This window comes from Schistocerca cancellata, chromosome 8 (assembly GCF_023864275.1).
Source record: "Schistocerca cancellata isolate TAMUIC-IGC-003103 chromosome 8, iqSchCanc2.1, whole genome shotgun sequence".
NCBI classification, from domain to species: domain Eukaryota; kingdom Metazoa; phylum Arthropoda; class Insecta; order Orthoptera; family Acrididae; genus Schistocerca; species Schistocerca cancellata.
The window spans coordinates 302,032,300-302,045,785 of NC_064633.1; positions in this window are offsets into that span (position 1 = coordinate 302,032,300).

Consider the following 13,486-nt stretch of genomic DNA (forward strand, 5'->3'; position numbering starts at 1 on the left):
TAGCCCAGCTTCATGGAGACGGTTGCGAATGGTCCTCGCCGATACCCCAGGAGCAACAGTGTCCCTAATTTGCTGGGAAGTGGCGGTGCGGTCCCCTACGGCACTGCGTAGGATCCTACGGTCTTGGCATGCATCCGTGCGTCGCTGCGGTCCGGTCCCAGGTCGACGGGCACGTGCACCTTCCGCCGACCACTGGTGACAACATCGGTGTACTGTGGAGACCTCACGCCCCACGTGTTGAGCAATTCGGCGGTATGTCTACCCGGCCTCCCGCATGCCCACTATACGCCCTCGATCAAAGTCCGTCAACTGCACATACGGTTCACGTCCACGCTGTCGCGGCATGCTACCAGTGTTAAAGACTGCGATGGAGCTCCATATGCCACGGCAAACTGGCTGACACTGACGGCGGCGGTGCACAAATGCTGCGCGGCTAGCGCCATTCGACGGCCAACACCGCGGTTCCTGGTGTGTCCGCTGTGCCGTGCGTGTGATCATTGCTTGTACAGCCCTCTCGCAGTGTATGGTGGGTCTGACACACCGGTGTCAATGTGTTCTTTTTTCCATTTCCAGGAGTGTATATGATGTGATTTTGATATTCGCCGAATGAGTTCGTGACTTTAAAACATATTATCCTGTTAAAGGTCTTTACTTGTTATCGATCCCCAATTCATGGCAAAAAATTCGAGATAATGTATTAAAGGTTTTTCAACATTAAAAAATGGATTTTTAACAGTAATCCTAAAATATAAGACTGGAAGGAATTCATTATATCAATGAAACTATCCGGCAATACTGTTGTCGTACACATGTCGCACATACGAGAAAAACAGGCATTCCATTCATATCAATTTTCGTTAGGTTCAAACGATTTGTTTTTGGATATCACGATCGACTGTCCTATGATACTGATAATCATTTTGGATACATCGCAACCAACATGATCAATTAGTGGTGTTCATATTTTCTTATTTTTTTAGCACTCTGCTTCGCGCTCGGGACATATCGTTAAGCTCTCCACAACATTTCAGCAAACCGACTCACTGCGCTCTTGATGTGGTTCTTGAAGATTGGTGTGCTTCTAGGCAGATGACTGTTTCACTTTTATGCCTGATAATCAGTGAATGCTAGCCAGACAGTCGTCTAACCCATTACTGATGCTCCATACGGAGATAACTTTTATCGCAGTCTGACGACTGAGTGGGTAAAATCTCACTTTGAAATTCATTGATATCCCGTCGTATACATGTCCTCTTGGAATATAAATAACAATGTCATTTACTTATATATAGATGTATCATCAATTAACCTCTAGTGGGGGCTCAGAGCCAATAACCGACTTGAGTTGTATACTGTAAATGGCAACCCACAGACTTCTTTAGTGATGACTGTCTCTTTCTTTTCCAGTGCCCCATTTGGTAGTGTCACTTTCACTATCCAGTCCTCTTCATTAACACATATGAAGAATAAGTGAGAAAAAAAATTCTGAATTTGATACGACAATGTGCTGAAAGCAGAACAGATGTAGACAAGGTACCATTAGCAAGATAACTTGTCCAGCTCTTATACCAAGGCGTGCTGCACGGTAAACTGTAGTGAAAGACCGCTTAGGCCCTGACAAAGCGATCCAATTACGGTAATTGCGAGGTCCGCGACCACAGTGGGCTGTGATTTCCAGCTAAGCCACTCCGGAAGCGAACTACGACTTCTCTTTGCACCACAGAGACTCAGCCTGACACATTGTGGCAGCTTATAAATCTACGCCGGTGCTCGGTAAACCTCTTGTCCTGTCCTGCAATCAAATCAGGCGTTCGCTGCTGTGAAGATAAGCCATTCTGGATTACCTCGAGGTTGAGCTTCCCTTTGTTTGTGTGCATCTGGTGGTATCAGGGGCAGACTTAGCGTGCAAACACAGAACATCCGTGCATGTATTCAAAGTGAGAGACTGACTGAGAAGAGGAAAAGTTTGTGAGCGGTGAGGGGGTGGGGGGGGGGGGAGGGGGAGAGGATACCGTCAGGTCTGTTCAGTTATACTTGTAATATTTTCTTGTGATTTGTGATACTATTTCAGTTATCTGAAAGTTTTTACACATACAGTATGTATTGAAGTACTACCATCAACAAAACTTAGGAAACAGATAGTAGCTGAGAGCAGCGCTTCCATGAAGCGCACTTAAAAGATATGAATTGAACGTATAAAGTCTGAAAATGAGTCAGTGATCATATTATGGCGCTGTTTTGATCACACTGACTTTTACACTTCACTATTACCAGTTTCGGCTTCGGCCTTCTTCTGATCTGTTACAAACAGCTCGTGTTCGTGCCATCTGTCTCTTTTTTACATTGTGTTTTTACTGTACTGCCACCTCATTTTGTTAATTCAATTACTGGTGTTAGTGAGTTGCAGCCTTGCCTCCTCGTGAGGGGCAGCAGCAGCGCTTATCGATATATGCTCCGCCGTATTATCTCTGCTGGACTGCTATTACTTCCCGGTGGTCTTATGTTGAGCGGAGTTCGTATCTGGCAGTGAGTTGCAACGCGCCAGCAGTAGAATTCGGACCTGGCAGTCCGACGGTTGGGACGCGGCAGGAATCGGTCGGGTTGGAGTGGCAGTGAGGTTCGGATAGCCATGACTCGCCCGATCGTTGCCGGCACACATGGTTTCAATAGGGACGGTGTTGCTCGATCGCCGGTTGGTCGTCTTACTGGACGACGTGATTTCTCGCCGATCGTTTATGGGTTGGCGATGTGTGTGTCTCAACTCGTGCTTCGTCCTCGTCACTGTCTAGTCAGTGTTTTTTACCATTGGTAGCATTTTTCGTCTAGTTGTTTGTGATATAGTCTGTAGCTTGTGATGTCGACTGCCCAGTTATTTTAGTGGAGTTTCCCTGCTGAAGTGTAGCAGCTGGTCGGTTGGCGCAGTCGCGACGTAGCACCAGTGGGGCATGCAGCGTCAGGAAGGTGTGAATAGCCATCACTTGCCCGACGATTGCCGAAACACATGTTTTGAGTGCGGACGACTTTGGTTGACCGTCGGTCGGTCGTATTGTTAGACGACGTGTATTGGACCGGCAATTGCTTATGAGTTTGCTGTGTGCACGGACTCATGGTTCATCCTCGTTATTGCGCAGTTACTGCCGGGAGCATTGTCTATTCTTCGTGCAGATGTTGGTGGGGCTGTGTGTAGTTATGTGATTTTCACTGACCAGTTTATTTAAGTGTTGTCGGCGTACTGCCTCTGAGTTAGTCGGTCGTTTGATTAAACGACGTGGGTTTTCGGGTCGTCAATCCTTATGGGTTGTCTGGGATCCGTTTTGTTTGGTTCCACAGTCTCTGCTGTCAGCATCGGTGGAATTTTGGTGTAAGTGCGGAGCGGAACTCACCTTGGGCATTGGTCTGTTGATGGTTTGTCGGTTGGATTGCCAGCGGATCGGATATAGTTGGGCCGAATACCTGTCTCCCCTAAGAGAACGTTAATATTTCAATGCAGCCCGACCCCCGGAAACTTCTGAGCACCGCTGGTTGTACTGCCTTTTCTTATTGGTGTTTGATTGTGTATTTTAATTGCTTGTAGCCGATGGTTTGAATTTGAGCGCTTTTAGTTGGGTTTTAAATAATGGGCCTTCAGCCGCTTTGAAACCGAAAATTTCTTACTAGTCAAGTCTTGCATGGTTTGGGCCTTCAGTCTCATTTAAAAAAAAATTTAGGATACAGCTTTGGGCCTTCTGCCTTTTGAAAGTTTGTTGTAGTTGTGTTTCAATAATGCCCTTCACCTGCTTGACAATTTAAATTCCTTGTTAGTAAAATCTTAGATTGTTTGGGCCTTCAGGCTATGTAATATATTGTTTAAAGATCAAGCTTTGCGCCTTCTGCCTACTAAAAACTATTTCAGTTGTTTTAAGTAATCGGCCTTCAGCCGTTTTTGAATTTAAGTTGTTGTTTTTCAAGTATCAGGCTGTTTGGGGCCTTCAGCCTAGATGAAGATAAGGCTTTCTGCCTTGTCGTTCTTTTTAAATTAATTTTATCTGCAGTCTTAAATCATGGGCCGTCAGCCATCTATAAATTAAACTTGTTTGCTTTTCAAGTCTTAGAGTTTTGGGCCTTCAGCCAAGTTATAGAACTTATTTACGTGAGGCCTTTTGCCTTCTAAGTATTCTATTTTGACTATGAATTTTAAGTTAAGTGCTTTCAGCCGTTTTAAGTGATTGAGTCCTTAAGGCATAAAATAGTGTGGTCTATTCAGCCAACAACTAAGTTCTAAAGTTTTTGCTGTCTTGTTTGGAGAACTAATAAAGTTATATGTGTTTGAGTGTAAATGACAGCCCCCTTTTGGCCCCTTTCCAAAATTCCAAATACCTGTTCTGACCTGCGGATTGAGCAGGGCGTTTCACAGATATTTACATGATTAACAGTCATGCATACCAACTGTTACGGCATAAAGTCAAGCACCGGCACGCCAGGTGGGAACGACAGAATAGGGAAAACTGCGAGAATTCAGCCAATCGCACGCTGTCCGAGCCTCCCTCCAGGACGACAACGCGACAGCCGCGGCCCCTATGTGGAGAGGACATAAGCGCCGCACCCGATAGGTCGCGGCCCAGTTCAAGACTAGCTTCAGGACAAGTCATTTCGCCTCTACTATGTCGCGTTGTCTGTACTGTGGAAACTTGCTTATTTTGTCTATCACCCTTTGCTTGTGACACATCTGTGAAACACAAAGTTAAGAATTGTATTTGTTCATCTTCTAATAAAACTCATTAATACAACTTGTTTGAATTTTGTCCATCGATCCGAGAAAGCAGGTGTCCTAGACACCCCATATTTGATGAATAGGCAGGATTTAATACCAGTCATACATACAAAAATAATTTCTGATGTATGTGTCAGCATGTAGGTATATACTGTAGTAAGTGCTGGTTATGACGTGACTGGGTCTGTATTTATACAAATACCTGAGGCCAGCAGAGGGCATTATGGCTAGGGTACGTGAGTAACCACTATCGCAAATGTAATAGTTAAAATGCAGTATGAGCAGTCGTTAATCAAAATTAATTCACATGGCAAAATGAGCGTCTGACAATAAAACAAGTACTGACATACAATATGTGGAATTAGATTCTCATTTGAAATCCACATTACGGGTGCAAATAGTAATAACTGGAAGCTCCCAGCCTAGCAAAGTAAAACACACACTTGCGCAACAGCCGGTATAAAAGTTTGAAGGAAAATCACATCTCTAAATCGAAAATTGCATAATGACAAAACAGTTAAACCTTAACATAAGTGGAAGATAATTAATGTAACAGTGACTATTAATGAAACTGACGGTAGTTGATAATGCATCTGGAGTTGGATCTTAGTGGCACTGCCACGTGGCTTGTTTTCCTATGGCGGAACTTCCGGAAGAAGATCCAGTCACCTTTGTGACGAAACTGAAACAAGTGAGGTAGCAGAAAGAGTGGTTGGGACACAAGAAAAAATTAAGTTCACAGTAGAAGTGGTAGAAGAAAGAAGTATAACCTTTTTGGATCTTAGGTTAACTAAAAGAGTTTTGAGGCGTAAGATTAGCATATTTAGGAAGACGTCTGCTCCTTAGACTATTATTAATGTGAAATTCTGCCACCCTAAGAAGCACAAACGGGAATATTCAGAGCCACGATCACCAGGACGCTAAAACTAACACTCACCCCTGACGACGAAGTTCAAAAATCAAATGTGGTTATTAAATTTGCAATACTGCTTGCTCATGTACGCTAACTATACCACTCCCTGCTGGCCTCAGTTATTTGTATAAATACCAGACGCATCCAGGTCATCACCAGCACTCTTACTATGTACCCACATATGTAATTTGCCTACGTCAGAATATGTTTTTGGCATCTATGGTTGTTACGTTTGACTGTTAATCATATAAATACTTTTTCATTCTTCTTATGTGACGGCAGACCTGTTATAGATTTCGCATCAGGTAATTGAACTTAGTTGACTGTACCATTGTTTTTGTTTGCCACAGATCTGAAGATAGCAGTAGCCGAAACTGGAAACGGGGAAAAACTTGTGTGATTAAGAAGGAACTTTAAAATGAAGAGCCACACTTAAAGGAAATTGTTTGCAGGTTCCTCTGAACACTTGGTGGCACAATAGTGTGTGTACACAAATTTGTTACCACGAACTCTGTGGTGTCACCACCAGACACCGCACTTCCTAGGTGGTGGCCTTTAAACGGCCACGGTCCGCTGGTATACGTCGGACCCACGTGTCGCCACTTTCAGTGATTACAGACCGAGCGCCGCCACATGGCAGGTCTAGTCTACAGAGACTCCCTAGCATTCGCCCCAGTTGTACAGCCGACTTTGCTAGCGATGATACACTGTCTACTTACGCTCTCATTTGCAGAGACGACAGTTTAGCATAGCCTTCAGGTACATCATTTGCTACGACCTAGCAAGGCGCCAGATTCAGTTACTATAAGTACTTCAAGAATGTATTCTGAACAGATATTGTGAATCATCTACTGTCAAGAGCAATGTTCATCATTAATGGATTAAAGTTAGGTATCAAAGTAATTATATCCGCTTTCTGAATTCTCATTCCTTGTCATGTTCCAGACTTCACGTCAGTATAGTTCTTCCCTCTTCACGGCAGCCTGCGTCAGCTAAGACGCGTGCATTTCGGCCTCCACTCGTAAGATGGTGTCGGCTCTTCTGATAACACAATATTGGCGACGAGAAGTAAAAACGGTGTTCTTAACTATACTGACATATGTCGTTGCGACTCCCCTGATTTCATTGTGTAATGGCTTCGCCACAATCTCCAGATGTACTGTCCGAATTTTATCGCTTACAGAATCAGCAGACGCAGGCCTTACTGGATGCCCTTGGACAGCTCGTCCAGGGTCAATGTGCAATGCAAAACGATGCATCTGCCGCCGCTCCACCGCTAATGCAGCCACAACACGCAGTTGCACCGACCTTCAGACCATTTGATGCTGCACTGTAAAGCTAGACGGAGTGGTCACGCCAATTTGGATTCCATCTCGCTGCCTACAGAATTCAAGGTGACGAGCGACAGCCTTTTCTTTTGTCGTCCATCGGTGTGCAAACTTACCGTGTGATGGTCAAATTATTTCCCCGACGCGACGTAGTGACTCTGTCCTACGAAGAAATGTTGTCTGCATTATATGAATATTTCAAACAATCAGTCAATGTAGTTGCGAAACGGTATACCTTCTTTGGTACAAAATGTACGGGAGGTCAGACTAATCAGGAGTGGGTTGCTACCTTGCAAGGCCTTACTAGGGATTGTGCTTTTGAGTGTCAATGTGGACTCCCATATTCAGATACTATGGTACGTGACGCAATTGCTCAGAACTTTTCGGATGTTCGTATAAGGGAACAGATTTTGAAACTAGTCAATCTCCCCTTCAACAAGTGATGGACATATTGGATTGGCAGAACACACTTGACTTTTCTCAGGAATCATTTGAAACTTCGCCAGCCGTGTGTCAAGTTCACGGGCTCGCCGGGCGAGCTGCACGGAGTAGTAAACAGCCCTTGCACCCAGCCGCACCGCTGCCGCTAGGCTCTCAGACACGTGTGCCATGCCAGCAAGCAAATACAGTGCTTCTTAAATCATGTCCGCGGTGCGCTACTAAACATTTGCGTGAGAATTGCCCGTCACACCAAGCTATTTGCTTTTACTGTAATGCAAAAGGACATGTTCAGAGTGTTTGCCAGAAAAAGCTCAGATCAGAAGCTCAAAACCATTCCAGGCCCTTTGCTTCGTGCCGGAATCGGAATCGAACCAAGGATACTCAGGCTCGCGAAACTTTGCCCATGGGAATTCATGTCGTTCATTCCACTCCGCCCAGTGCCACTCTCTCTAACTGTGACTGCGTTTGTCCCACAAATACTGTGTGTCGACATCGCTGGAACTCTCGTCAACTCGCAAGTGATTTTGTACAAGTGTGATTTCATGTTGCACGAGACAGTTGCTCTTGTCGTCAGCAGGACAATAAACTTTTTGTAGACTTGGACATTAACAGCAAAGTGATACCATTCCAGCTCGATACCGGAGCTGCAGTTTCACTGATCAATCAAGACACTTACAAACAGCTGGGCACACCTCTCCTGCATGCCGCAAATGTTACGTTAACTAGCTATTCAGGTTCTTCTGCAGTGAACTTGTTTGGTTTCGATTCATTTCAGTTGTTTAACTTGTCTATAGTAAATCAGGCCCAATCAGTGAACCAGACTGTGCCTTCAGAAGTGTTTCTCGTCGATGTGAAGAATTTTCAGACATTTTTGCACCGGGTCTCGGTTGCGCTAAGAACTACAAAGCACATTTGGAGCTGAAAGTAAACGCGCAACCGAAATTTTTCAGAGCGCGAAATGTTCCCCACGCATTGCGTGATGAGGTTGCAAAAAAATTACACGATTTGGAATCACAAGATGTATTTGAACGTGTACAGGCTTCTCTCTTGCTATCACCCTTAGTAATTTTGCCAAAACCTTCGGGAAAATGGAGACTTTGTATGGACTTCAAGGCAACAGTGAATCCACAACTAGTGATTGCAACTTTTCCTTTACCCCGCCTGGAAGACCTTTTTGACAAACTGAGCCCAGCCAAATATTTTTCGAAGTTGGACCTAGGAGATGCGTATTTGTAAATACCGGTGGATGAAGAATCCCAGGGCGTTTTAGTGGTTAACACACATCTTGGTTTGTATCAAGTCAAACACTGCCATTCGGGTGTGCATCCGCACCTGCATTGTTTCAGCAATATCTACAAACTGTTTGTGCGTCGGTCCCTACTGCAGCAAACTATCTGGACGATATTGTGATCTCCGGAAAGACGGAAGAAAAACATTTAGCCAATCTCAGAACATTATTTCAGGTCTTGCGATATAATGGTCTTTGCTTACGGAAGGACAAATGTGTGTTTTTTGCTCGTGACTTGCCATACCTTGGCCGTGTACTCAATGCCCACGGCATACATCTCGGTCTCATGCACCTCTGTGCCATACAAGACTTGCCTTCGCAGCAGAATTTGAAGCAGCTACGGAGTGTGCTGGGAAAAATCAACTATTATCACAGATATGTGCCGCATGCCTCTTCCATTTCAGCTCCGCTTCATCGCTTACGCCATAAAGGTCTCCCGTTCGTCTGTACGACGGATTGCGTACGCGCCTTTCGCTGACTGAAATCGTCGTTGCTTTCCAATACTTGTCTTACGCCATTCGATCCCCGGAAGCCCCTTTTTTGATGGTGGATGCTTCGGATTTCGGGATCGGTGCTGTGCTTGCGCACAAAGATGGCTCGTTCGATCGCCCTATTGCCTTTGCGTCCAGCTTGCTCTCGTCTGCGCAAAGAAATTATTGAGAGATCGAGAAAGAAGAATTGGCTCTCGTATTTGGTGTTACAAAGTTTCATGACTTCTTATATGGTCGTCACTTTACCATAATCATAGACCACAAACCTTTGACATCACTTTTCCATCCGAACAAGCCTGTACCTCCACGTACAGCGCAGAAATTCATTCTCTGGTCTATTTTCGCTGTACCGCTACGATATCTTCTATCGGTCCACTGCTAAGCACGGAAACGCCGATGCGTTGTCCCGTTTACCTTTTGCTGAGGATAGGGCATTCGATTCCTCCGAACTTGCTTGCATGTTCATGATTCGGAAACCGATGATGTGGTCGAATCGTTTCCGATTGATTTTCGTCGTGTAGCTTCAGCCACAACTGCCGACCCTGTCCTTGCTACCGTTATGCGCTTTGTTGCTATGCAATGGCGCTTGTCAAAGTCTCGGATCGGGGACACGTTGGTACGCCAATTTTTACTCACAAGGAGAGACTTTTTGAGGGACGTGGTGTTTTGCTGTTGCGTTCTGATAATGATCAGTCCAGGGTCGTGGTCCCACGTTCGTTACAGTCCTCTGTCTTAAATCTTCTCCACCAAGAACATTGGTGTATAGTGAGAACGAAACAACTAGCTCGTCAGCACTGTAATTGGTTCGGAATCGATGCCGCGATTACGAATATGTGCTCTTCTTGCAGGGTGTGTGCCGAAGAACAATCAGCACCACCTGCGGAAATTCTTTGCATGGCCAAAAGCCACTTTCCCTTGGCAACGCTTACACATCGATTTTGCTGGTCCATTCTGGAATGCTCGATGGTTGGTTGTGATAGATTCATTCAGTAATTTTCCTTCTGTTGTCCGGCTGTCTTCCAAGTCATCATATGCCACCATCCAAGCGTTATCTGCTATCTTTTGCACTGAAGGTCTTCCACAGACAATTGTTTCCGGCATTGGCCCACAATTCATGTCCGCAGAATTTCAGTCATTCTGCATGGCCAATGGTATTCAACATCTGAAGTCCGCGTCGTTTTCTCCACAGTCCAACAGTGCCGCTGAACGATTGGTCAGGAGAGTGAAGTCACAGATGTTGAAGTTGAAAGAGTCGCATTCTCGGGAGGACGAGTTATTGCTCTTTTTGTCCTCGTATCGCTCTCAGCTCCGAGATGGTCGCTCGCCGGCTGTGTTACTCCACGGTCGCCATCATTCCACATTGATGTCTTTCCTACATCCGCCGCATCAGGTTCCTGTGCAGCGGCAGACACCTGCTTTTACCCCAGGCGACGTTGTCTACTACCGCCACTATCGAGGTTCACCGCGTTGGCTCGAAGGGCGCATTCTTCGCTGCCTCGTACGCGCTGTGTATCTGGTTTTGGGGGCCGCTGGTGAGGTGCGCCGGTATCTTAAACACCTGCACCTCTGTCGTCGCACGGGATCTGCCACTCGCCGTCTGCTTTCAGCGACAGTGCCGTCCGGTCAGCGCCCCGAGGACCCGTCTACTGGCTTGCCTCAGCCCCAGGTGTTACGGACGCTGCCTTCCATTTTAACCCATGGCGACGCGCCGCCGCCGCCGCCTTTTCTCCCACTGGGTCACGCACCGCTGATGTATTCCCGTGAGCAGTTGTCCTCCGACATGGAACTCTTGCCCGCTCCAGACCATATGTCGTCTGCCCGTCGGGTGCCCCGGCCCCCATGGAGGTCGACCCTTTGGCCCCTCCTGTCTCTCTACAGGCGCATACACCGCATGTGGCGAACACCCTGGATGGGTTTTGAGGCATTCCCCAGCTCCCCGCGGTCCGGATGGCAGGGTGCGGGTAGCACAGCCTCGCCTGTTGTTAGGCTCCCCACCTCGTCGCATACGTCAACATGGGGTCCTCCCCACGGGGGGCTGAGGCCTTATACCACAACCGTCCGCCTATTTGCGGGGGAGGAATGTGGTGACACCGCCAGACACCACACTTGCTAGGTGGTAGCCTTTAAATCGGCCGCGGTCCGTTAGTATATGTCGGACCCACGTGTCGCCACTGTCAGTGATTGCAGACCGAGCGCCGCCACACGGCAGGTCTAGTCTAGACAGACTCCCTAGCACTCGCCCTGGTTGTACAGCCGACTTTGCTAGCGATGGTTCACTGTCTACATACGCTCTCATTTGCAGAGACGACAGTGTAGCATAGCCTTCAGCTACGTCATTTGCTACGACCTAGCAAGGCGCCAGATTCAGTAACTATAATTAATTCAAGAATGTATTCTGAAGAGATAATATTGTGAATCATGTACCGTCAAGAGCGACGTTCATCATTAATGGATTAAAGTTAAGTATCAAACAAATTATGTCCGCTTTCTGAATTCTCGTTCTTTGTCATGTTCCAGCCCTCACGTCAGTATAGTTCTTCCCTCTTCACGCCAGCCTGCGTCAGCTAAAACGCGTGCATTTCGGCCTCCACTCGTGACACGGTGTTGGGTCTTCTACTAACACAAAAAACTCCACCAAGGATACCGTGTTGTGGAAGTAACATTTACTGATGACTTAATATCCACATACTGTGACTTGGGTCTGTGTCATTGGCTTGACCTGGGCCTGCTGTGTCACAATCGATAACAGCGAGCATTATATTTAACGTGGACTTCACGCGAGGCGTCCTTGCGTTCTGTACTTGACGTTAACAGTGTTCCTGTCACATCTCTTAAAAATGACCATTTGAGATCGTAGCTTCAACTGTACCTTCACTATATCAAGTTTGCATGAAGCCATTAGACCAAAGAAAGACTCGTTATGACGGAAGAAGAGCTACACTGGATAACAATACTGACTTCCTGATAACCTGAATGTGTATTCTGAACTTTTCGACACATTTTAATTTCTGTCTCTTTTTCAGTCTTGTTCTGATAAATCACCACTTACCAACTATCGTGGCAAATCGGTTTGTGGTTTCGGCTTGTCCCACATGTCTTCAAATCTAACAATTCAGTGTAGTTTCAGTGATACGCTCTATTAAATTCGCATTTTGTAAGGTTAATTTAAGACAATTATCTGAATAACTAGTTACAGATTAGCCTCTTCACAACAAATTGCTCTTTCATACTTCTGAAACAGAAGTTATGGATATCTCCAGTGTTCGGGATGAAAAATGTTTCCTATCATGGTATCTATGATCACTATGGTCAACAGGCAGCCCTTTTAGAATATTCACTTTTTGGACCATTATTATTTCTTTTAATTGGCTGCAGCTCCAGCAGTTAGTGTGTTTCCCGTTTATATTATCAGTTAATTAAAATAGGACTACTTATCTGATTTAGGGAACACTTCTGAAATTAGTGTCATACATCACCAATAATTTCATGATTGAAACGCATATGAAGTCTGCAGTTATGGCATAAGTTGTTGGAAGAAATTTTGTTGAATTACTTGATCCACAAATTTGTGCTGAATAGTGACGCTTGCCACTGGCGGCAAGTGCTCAGTAAAAAGGAAGTTGATGTTAATGATTATTGTGAAATGATACGGTTGTTTTTGCCTGCTAAAGTTTGATGTTACATGTTTCAAGTAGAATAAGGGAGTTTAAGATGCAAAATATTGTATTGTATCGTTAAATTCTAGCCTTCCTATTCTAGACTTCCTCGTGGTTCAAATCTCGCACACCAGAAGGAATGCTTTTGTGATGACTGTCTCTCCAAAAGATATAAGTCATTCTGAGGGAATGTTGCCTACTCCAGCGGCCTTTTTTCGACACTGATTTTTCAATGCTCTGTCAATTTCTTCTCACAGTATCATATCACCCGTCTCATTTTCATCTACTTCCTTTCCACTTCCTATAATGTTACCACTGATTTAATTTCCCTTTTACAGCCCCTCTGCATATTCGTTCCACCTTCCAACTTTACCTCCTTTGAATAGTACTGCTTTGCTTTTTGAGCTCCGGAAATTCGTACGGTTTCCCCCCTTTTTCTTGTTTCTACAGACAGTCTCTAACTGTACCTCAGTTATACACGCATATACAGCCTTGCATTTACTTCTAACCATTCCTGCCTACCAGTTTTGTACTTTCCGTCAGCGTAATACTTTAGGCGTCTGTATTCCTTTTTCTGCTTCATTTGCGGGGTTTTTTAATACTTTTTTCTTTCTTCAGT